This window comes from Chiloscyllium plagiosum, chromosome 5 (assembly GCF_004010195.1).
Source record: "Chiloscyllium plagiosum isolate BGI_BamShark_2017 chromosome 5, ASM401019v2, whole genome shotgun sequence".
Taxonomy (NCBI): domain Eukaryota; kingdom Metazoa; phylum Chordata; class Chondrichthyes; order Orectolobiformes; family Hemiscylliidae; genus Chiloscyllium; species Chiloscyllium plagiosum.
Genome location: NC_057714.1, coordinates 101,739,271 through 101,748,950, shown reverse-complemented (window position 1 = coordinate 101,748,950; position 9,680 = coordinate 101,739,271). Strand labels below are relative to the sequence as shown.

General features: G+C 41.4%; 1 protein-coding gene across 4 annotated transcripts in view; it reads right to left on the bottom strand.

Annotated features, from left to right (window-relative positions):
* lmbr1 (limb development membrane protein 1) overlaps positions 1-9,680 on the bottom strand; it is a 273,924-nt gene that overhangs the window by 207,476 nt on the left and 56,768 nt on the right. The gene's annotated exons all lie outside the window — the stretch shown is intronic.

The following is a 9,680-nucleotide window of genomic DNA, read 5'->3' as shown; positions in this document are numbered from 1 at the left end:
CTTTTATTCTTTTTTCCAAAGTGCAAGACCTCGCACTTGCTCACGTTAAATTCCATCAGCCATTTCCTGGGCCACTCTCCCAACCTGTCTAGATCCTTCTGTAGCCTCCCCCCTTCCTCAGTACTACCTGCCTGTCCACCTAACTTTGTATCATCGGCAAACTTCGCTAGAATGCCCCCGGTTCCCTCATCCAAATCGTTAATATATAATGCGAACAGCTGTGGCCCCAGCACCGAACCCTGCGGGACACCGCTCGTCACCGGCTGCCATTCTGAAAAAGAACCTTTTATCCCAACTCTCTGCCTTCTGTTAGACAGCCAATCCTCAATCCATCCCAGCAGCTCACCTCGAACACCATGGGCCCTCACCTTGCTCAGCAGCCTCCCGTGTGGCACCTTATCAAAGGCCTTTTGAAAGTCTAGATAGACCACATCCACTGGGTTTCCCTGGTCTAACCTACTTGTTCATGTTACAATGATGACATGCTGAATCAATGTGAGGAATTCAATGTGCATTGGGATTTTGCTGACAGTCAAATCCCAACTGGGCAAGGAGGAGGCTGGAAGAATGCAGCAAGCCAGGCAGCATCTTATCTACTTTGGATTCAACATCTGCAGTTTGGTCTCTAACTAAAACTCCAACAGCAGTCAGGAAATAAACTACATAAGGCCATGGACCATCTGTGACTACTGTTTCAACTATTGATTTTGTTGTGGTTCTGTTCGCCGGTAAGTGTTCAAAGTTTGTGCGAAGATTTGTAGCTCGGGTGCTTGTTGATTTTTGGCTGGGGCTCACTAAGTCGGTGGCTCATGCTGCTTTCATTATTGTAGAAGTTTAATTTGAGTCATGCTGCTCAACCATTTTACACGTGCATCATTTGGACTTGATCTGATGAATTATCTTAAAGCTTTATTATAAAAGTATTTTATATGCATATTTTGTTGCATATTGATTTATTGTTTGCTTGGCTCTGTTAGCACCTCTGCATATAAATCAAATGCTGTAAATTCAAGCCTCCCCTAGAATTTAAGCATTTGCCTGGCCTGACACTTGGGTGCATACAAGGAGGTTTCGTTGGGAATGCTGCCTTTCAAATAAGATGCTAAGTTTTTTGCTTGTTCATGTGTGTAAAAGATTGTTGTTGTATTTGCCTTCATCTCCCTGAGGAAGGTTACCTGTCAGAGCAGATCAGCTGCCTGATGTAGAATTGGAGCTCAGTGGGATGAAAATTGGTGTTTTGTAACAGGCTGGCAATCATTCCACCACATTACCATCCAGTCAATGCAAGTATCTATTATCCCTTCTGTGGCATCATTTGAAGAGTATCAAGTTCTCTTGGTATCCTGCCAACCCTATTGCCTTAACTCAATATCGCCAAAACAAATTTACTGGATATTTATCTCATTATTATTTGGAGAATCTTCTTTAGTGTAACAGGTGTTGAAAGCAAATTGTGCTTTAAAAGTGCTCTGAAAAGTGATATTAAATGTCAATTCCTATTTTTACTAACTTTGGGAATGTTTTAAAAACTAAGACACAAAGTTCTGAGCATTAGATTTAAATACTTGCCACCAGTCAAAGGAAATTAAGAGGTGGCCTATTTGGGAATTTTGGACATTGCCACTTTTTGTGACTTGTTGCATTACATATAACCTATATTTATTTCATAGTATGACAAACATAGAAACAAGCCATGTGGCACAACAGGTCCAGGCCATCTTTAGTCTCCATATCTGTTAACGAATCACAAGCCAAATAATGAAATAGGAATCAGGCACAAATCAATAGCAAGTTCATTTATAGGATGCAATATTACATTTGTCCAGCTGCTGTGTATCTACCAACTAACTTGGTGTCCTCACAATCCTGCTTTGTATGCTTTGTTAAAACATCAAACAATACATATTTTTCAGTTCTCTGTAGGAAGAGAAGTTTGACCCATAAGCACCATGCTTGATACCACAGGTCGGGCAAAGAATGTCCAAATTCGATCCACAGTAGCAGCTTTGGGAAGTCATTGTCAGGAGCAGCGTTAGCACGCCATTTGGCATACAGACTTTCCACATGGCTGCGAAGTTTAGAGGGAACATTAGTAAGGAGACAGGTCCTCTATGATTGGTCCACAGGGTTCAATCTAATCTACACTAACTGTCCAGCCAACTGAACTAACAATATATTTCCCAGAACCTGTCCCGGTCTCTATTTATACTTTGAGTGAAGGAATTAAACAATTTAGCTAATTATCAACCCTTAGGTATTGTGACAATAATCAAAACTTTAAAGCAAATGTATTAAATTGGAGTTTAATGCAGACAAGTGTGAGGGGATTCACTTTGGTTGGAGTAACCGGAATGCAAAGTACTGGGCTAATGGTAAGATTCTTGGTAGTGTAGATGAGCAGAGAGATCTCGGTCTCCATGTACACAGATCCTTGAAAGTTGCCACCCAGGTTGACAGAGTTGTCAAGGCAGCATACAGTGTTAACTTATATTAACAGAGGGATCGAGTTCCGGAACCATGAGGTTATGCTACAGCTGTACAAAACTCTGGTGCGGCCGCACTTGAAGTATTGTGTACAGTTCTGGTCACCGCATTATAAGGAGGATGTGGAAGCTTTGGAAAGGGTGCAGAGGAGATTTACTAGGATGTTGCCTGGTATGGAGGGAAGGTCTTACGAGGAAAGGCTGAGGGACTTCAGGCTGTTTTCGTTAGAGAGAAGAAAGTTGAGAGGTGACTTAGAGACATAAGATAATCAGAGGGTTAGATAGGGTGGACAGGGAGAGCCTTTTTCCAAGAATGGGGACGGCAAGCACGAGGGGGTATAGCTTTAAATTGAGGGGTAATAGATATAGGACAGATGTCAGAGGTAGTTTCTTTACTCAGAGAGTAGTAAAGGTATGGAATGCTTTGCCTGCAACGGTGGTAGATTCGCCAAGTTTAAGTCATCATTGGACAAGCATATGGACGTACAAGGAATAGTGTAGGTTAGATAGGCTTCAGGTTGGTATGATAGGTCGGCGCAACATCGAGGGCCGAAGGGCCTGTACTGCGCTGTAATGTTCTATGTTCTAAATTGAAGTAACATTCCCAGGATTGTTTACAGAAACTATTCGCTTCTTATACTCTTAAGCAATCAAAACAGTAATTAATCACATAACAAACAACCTGAAAAGGGCACAGCGATCAAAACAAAACATTAAGGAAATTTAGCAAAATTAACAAAAACAGGGACAAAGAAATTAGCTATTAATTGTTATCTTAAAGAGGCACTGTAACTCAAATCAAATTGTAAAATTAAACTAATAAAGTTTAAAACTTGGTTTCGAGATAGTCATAGGTGGGGTGCCAGAAGACTGAAGGTTGGCTAACATGGAACATAATCTAGATTAGAGCGGTGCTGGAAAAGCACAGCCAGTCAAGCAGCATCCGAGAAGCATGAAAATCAAAGTTTCGGGCAAAAGCCGTTCATCAGGATAGAACAATACAGAGCAGAACAGGCACTTTGGCCCTCGCTGTTGTGCCGACCTGTAGACTAATCTAAACTCACCCCCCTGCACTATCCCATCATTATCATCCAACATGGTGCCACTATTTAAGAAAATGTGGTAAAGAAAAGCCATGGAACTAGAGACCAGTCAGCCAGACATCTGTGGTGGGCAATTTTTTGGAGGGAATCATAAGGGACTGCATTTGCATGAATTTGGAAAGGCAAGAATTAAGGATAGTGAGCATTGCTTTATGCATGGGAGCTTCATTGAGTTTCTTGAAGAAGTAACAAAGAGGATTGATGAGGACAAAATGGCAGACATGATCTATTTGGACTTCAGCTAGGTGTTCGAAAGGTTCCTCATGGGAGACTGGAGCAAGATTAGATCTCATTAAATACAGGGAGAACTGGCCATGTGGATGCAGAACTGGCTCCAAAGTAGAAGACAGAGGGTGGTAGTGGAGGATTACATTTCAGACTGGAAGCCTGAGATCAGTGGTGTGCCACAAGGATCAGTGCTGGGTCTACTTTTCATCATTTGGATTTGAACATAGAGGTACACTTAGGAACTTTGCAGATTACACCAAAATTGGAGGTGTCGTGGTCAGGGAAGAAGGTTACCACAGTACAATGGGATCTTGAACAGATGGGCCAATGGGCTGAATAGTGGCAGATGGAGTTTAATTTAGCTAAATGCGAGGTGTTGCATTTTAGAAAAGCAAATTGCAGTAGGACTTACACACTTAATGGTAAGGTCTGAGGGAGTGTTGCTGAACAAAGACTTGGGAGTGCAAGTTCATACTTCCATGTAAGTAGAGTGGCAGGTAGGTAGGATAGTGAAGAATGCATTTGGTAATCTTTCCTTTATTGGTCAGAGCACTGACTAGAAGAGCTGGGAGGTCATTTTGCAGCTGTACAGGACATTAGTTAGGCCACTGTTGGAATATTGCGTGCAATTCTGGTCTCCTTCCTATCAGAAAGATGTTGTGAAACGTGAAAGGGTTCAGAAAAGATTTACAAGGATGTTGCCAGGGTTGGAGGATTTGAGCAATAGGAAGAGGCTGAACAAGCTGGGGCTGTTTTCCCTGGAGCGTCGGAGGCTGAGGGGTGACCTTAGAGGTTTATAAAGTCATGAGGGGCATGGATAGGATAAATAGACAAGGTCTTTTTCCTGGAGTGGGGGAGTCCAGAACGAGAGGGCATAGGTTTAGAGCGAGAAGGGAAGGATTATAAATAGTGACCCAAGGGGCAACTTTTTCCACACAAGATGGTGAGTGTATGGAATGAGCTTGCAGAGGAAGTGGAGGAGGCTGGGACAATTACAGCATTTAAAAGGCATTTGGATGGGTATATGAATAGGAAGGGTTGAGCACAATATTGGCCAAGTGCTGGCAAATGGGACTAGGTTAGGTTAAGATATCTGGTCGGTATGGACAAGTTGGACCGAAGGGTCTGTTTCTGTGCTCTACTTTTCTATGACTCCATGATTCTAAGATACCATGAGTTAAATTAGAAAAGAAAGCATACAACCTCAACAATTGGGAATGGTTCACTAACACCACAGGACAAAAAGTCCTTTAATAATGTTCCCCAATTCATCATTACCAACTCAATTTCCTATATTCAGTTTGTTTCAGATTTAACTTCTACACACTCCACCTTTTTGGGACAGCTACATCATTTTATGGTCATTCTTCACAAACAGACCTTGAACAACAGACAGTTAATTCAGCCCCTCTCAATGCATGAAACCCAATCCAAGATAGATTTATACGCCATATTTTTATTACAGCTATCTATCATTACAGTTGTACCATAATTGCATGTGTCTCTCATCTTTTTAATGCCTTCCCTGACATGTCTGCTACTGTTTGGGACCCAATAGCCAACCCACGGTTTTCTGCCCTTTGAGGATTCTTATCCCCACCCATCCAGAATTCACAATTTTCTGAGAACATGCCTTTCCTCACTATTGCATTAACTTCCTCCATTATGAACAATGCACTCTTCCTTTGTCCTTCCTGAAAATTGAACATGAATATTTAGTTGCCATACTTGGTCATCGCGTTGCCATGTCTCCATATTATGACATGTCTATGCAGTTGGACTGGTAATTAACTACCTAATTGCAAATGCCCTGCATATTGAGACAAAATACATGCAGACTTGTCCTTTTAACCCTGTTAGTCACCTTGGCTTAAATTTTACTCTATGGCCCTAATTGTTTTTTGCCATCCACTTTTGCTTCTTAATTTTCAATCTTTTCTTTCTATCATTCATTACCCGTTTTGTCTCCTACTCAAGTTCACAATCCTCTGCCATTTATCCCTGATTTTATTGCAGCCTTCACAACACCTCCCTTTTCCTATAACCTTTAACTCCCTTGTCAAGGTTGGTAGTTGAACACACTAAATGGACCTCTGATATTGAAATTCAAGTCCACATTAGACAGTTGAAACAAAATTCTTACCTGCCTGCAAACAGCTCAACATTAACAAGTCTAGGCAGTCTAACCATGGGCACCCATTACCAACAGCAATAACTTTGTCTAAATTCAGCATTGCCTTGGGAAGATCACACAAAAGTTACAGAACAATTGGTGATGAAAAAGTGCAAAATGTGGTGTAATTCGGAGACTGCTAGAGGGATCTGGTTAGCTTGGAGCAGATGAGATTTAATTTGGCTTTCAACCATGATGAAAGTAATCTCAGAACATGTGAGGCTAACCCAAGTGCCATACTCAAAATTGAAAATTCCATAATAGTACATCTGTATCCTTAAAATACAATGCTCACAAAACAAACTCAAAATGTCTGCTATTGACATAATAACGTGCAAAGACTAGAGGTTTGGTCTCATTGAGCACTTAGACAAGATAGATAATATCATGTAAAGCAGGTATATTGACAGGGAAAAAAAAATAGCTGTTAGGAGATGAGAAGGTGCAATAGCAAGGATAGCTTAAGAAAAATTGTTGATTCCTGCTATATTATTTCCATTTATGGAACTTCCAACCCCCTTTATCAAGCGATTCCATTGACATTCAAACAGGACACGACACTAAATTCAAGGAATTAACTCAGGCAAAACCGGTCCAATAAATATTTAGCATCTTGTTACAAAGATGTAATTTGACAACTGAAATGTTTTAGGAGTATAACTTAATTAAATGGAAAATAAATTTTAAAAGACCTGCTCACAAGCGGAGGTGATGGCAAAGTGGTATTGTTGCTGGATTATTACTACAGAGGTCCAAGTCAGGTTCTGGAGACCAGAGTTCAAATCCCATCATGGCAGATGGTGGAATCTGAATTAATTTTTAAAAAAATCTGGGATTAAGAGTCTAACGATGACCATGACTCAATTGTCAATTGTCAGAAAACCCCATCTGGGTCATTAAATGTCCTTGAGGGAAGAAACTGCCATCCTTACCCGATCTGGTCTACATAGGACTCCAGATTCACAGCTATGTGGTGGACTCTTAACTACTCAGGATGGGCAATAAATGTTGGCCTAGCCAGTGACACCCTCATATCATGAATGAATTAAAGAAAGTGTTGCATTTCTCTTTTTCAAATAACAGCAAAGCCAGTTTGAATGCCTCAACTGAACCGGATTCCATCACACTCAGCAAATGTATCCCAGACTCGAGCTACTCATCAAATAAGAAAGCTTTTTCTCAAATTACTTTTGCTTCTTATGTCAATTACTTCAAATCTACACCCTCTTGCAGTTCTAAAGAAGGATCAGTGAACATAAAGCATGGACTCTGCTTTCTCATCACAGATGTTGCCAGACCTGCTGAGTTTCTCCAATAATTACTGGTTTTGTTTCAATATAACCATCCTGCTCTGGTATTTTATGTCCCAATTTTTAAAAAGCACACGGTACTGTGTGTTTTAATAATCCTCTCAACATCTGCCCTTTTGAAAAGGAAAAGGCAGAAAAGGGTGATGAGGGTGCATTGTTGGTAATACGATGAAGCAAGCACAAGGGCAAGAAATGGTTTTGGATCAGAAGACAGAATCCATATGGGTGGAGGTAAGAAATAAGGGAAAGAAAGCACTGGCAGGAATAATTGATAGGCTCTCTAACTATTGATTTACAGTGGGACAGAATAAACCAGGAGATACTGAGGGCATTATAATAAAGACAGCACATTAATCATGGGTGACTTCAATCTTCATGTAGATTGGGATAATCAGATTAGCAGAAAGAGCCATGAGGAATAATTTAGACTGTATTCAGGTCAGCTTCCTAGAACATAATGTGCATGCAAAAACAAAAACAGTAATTGCTGAAGAGACTCAGTAGGTCTGGCAACATTTGTTGTGAAAGAAACAGTCAACATCCAATGACCCTTCTCCAGAATTAATCATTTGTTACTACAATTCTTCAGAAGGGTCTTTGTAAACCTTGTTTCTCTTTCCAGATGCAACCAAACCTGCTGAGTTTATCTAGCAATTCCTGATTTTGTTTCAGATTTCCAGCAACCGGAGACAAAGATACTGGATGTACATTGGCTCATTGAGCTGGAAGGTTCATTTTCAGATGTTTTGTCACCACACTAGGTAATCATCAGTGAGCTTCTAGTGAAGCACTGGTGTTATGACCTATTTTCTATGTGTGTGTTTAGGTTTCCTACAGTTGATGTCATTTCCTGTTCTTTTCCTCAAAAGGTGGCAGAAGATGGTAAATAGGGTCCAAGTCGATGCATTTGTTGATAGAGTCCCAGTTGGAATGCCATGCTTCTTGGAATTCTCATGCACATCAACAGAATGTGGGTCATAACACCAGGGCTTCACTAGAGGCTCGCTGATGTTGCCTAGTATGGTGATGAAACTGCTGAAAACAAAGCTTCCAGCTCAGTGAGCAAGCTTACATCCAGAACCTCAACCGGAGCTAGAAATCTTAGAACTCGCTGAGACAAAGATAGCTTGGATTTGGTCATGTGAAATGACACAAGTTGAATAAATGGTGTTAGAGTGAAAGATCCCACAGGGAAACAGTGGCCATAATGAGGCAGAATCTATCTTTCAGTTTGTAAGGGGAGGAACTTGTTGGAAGCAACTGTACTAATTTTACACAAGGATAACTACAAAAAAAGAGTGACAGCAGAATTGGCTAGAGTGGACTGGGAATGGAGTTCAGCAGCAAAGACAGATAAGGAACCATGACAGATGTTTAAGAAACTAGTTCATAGCTCACAAAAAAGACAAGTGAAAAAGAATTATAGGAAGGGGATAATCTAACAATGATTCACCAGACAAGTTGAGGAGAACATCAATTTGAAAGAAGATGCAAATACAAATGTGGTAAACCAGAGGACTGGGAAGTTTTAAAAACCAAAAAAGATACCCCAAAAAAATAATAAAGTGGAGAAAATATTTGAGGGTGAACTCAGACATAATACCAAGATGGATCACTTCTAAAGATGCGTAAAGAAGAAAAAAGCCAAAGGGAATATTGGCCCTTTCGGGAATATGGCTGGGGAAATAATAATAGGGACTGAAGAAATGGTAGAGGAGTTAAATGACTTGATTCAGTCTTTGCAGTAGAAAATTCCAAAAGCATTCCAAAATTACTGCACAATTATGAAGTAAAAGGACCACAAGCAATAAATATAATGATAATCACTCCACCTCATCTTCTCCACTTCCCGCTCCTCCGCCCTAGAGACCCGCCCCTCCAATCGCCACCAGGACAGAACCCCACCTGGTCCTCACCTACCATCCCACCAACCTCCATATACATTGTATCATCCGTCACCTCCCCCCTTACTTCCCTCCAAGACCCCAAGGGATCCTTCCATATCCGCCACAAATTCACCTGCACCTCCACACACCATTTACTGCATCCGCTGCAACCGATGTGGCCTCCTCTACAGGCCGCCTACTTGCGGAACGTTTCAGAGAACACCTCTGAGACACCCAGACCAACCACCCAGTGGTTCAACACTTCAACTCCCCCTCCCACTCCACCAAGGACATGCAGGTCTTTGGACTCCATCGCCAGACCATAGCAACACGACGGCTGGAGGAAGAGCGCATCATCTTCCGCCTAGGAACCCTCCAACCATGAGGGATGAACTCAGATTTCTCCAGTTTCAGTTCCCCTCCCTCCCACCTTGTCTCAGTCCCAACCCTCGAACTCAGCACCACCTTCCTAACTTGCAATCTTCTTCCTGACCTCT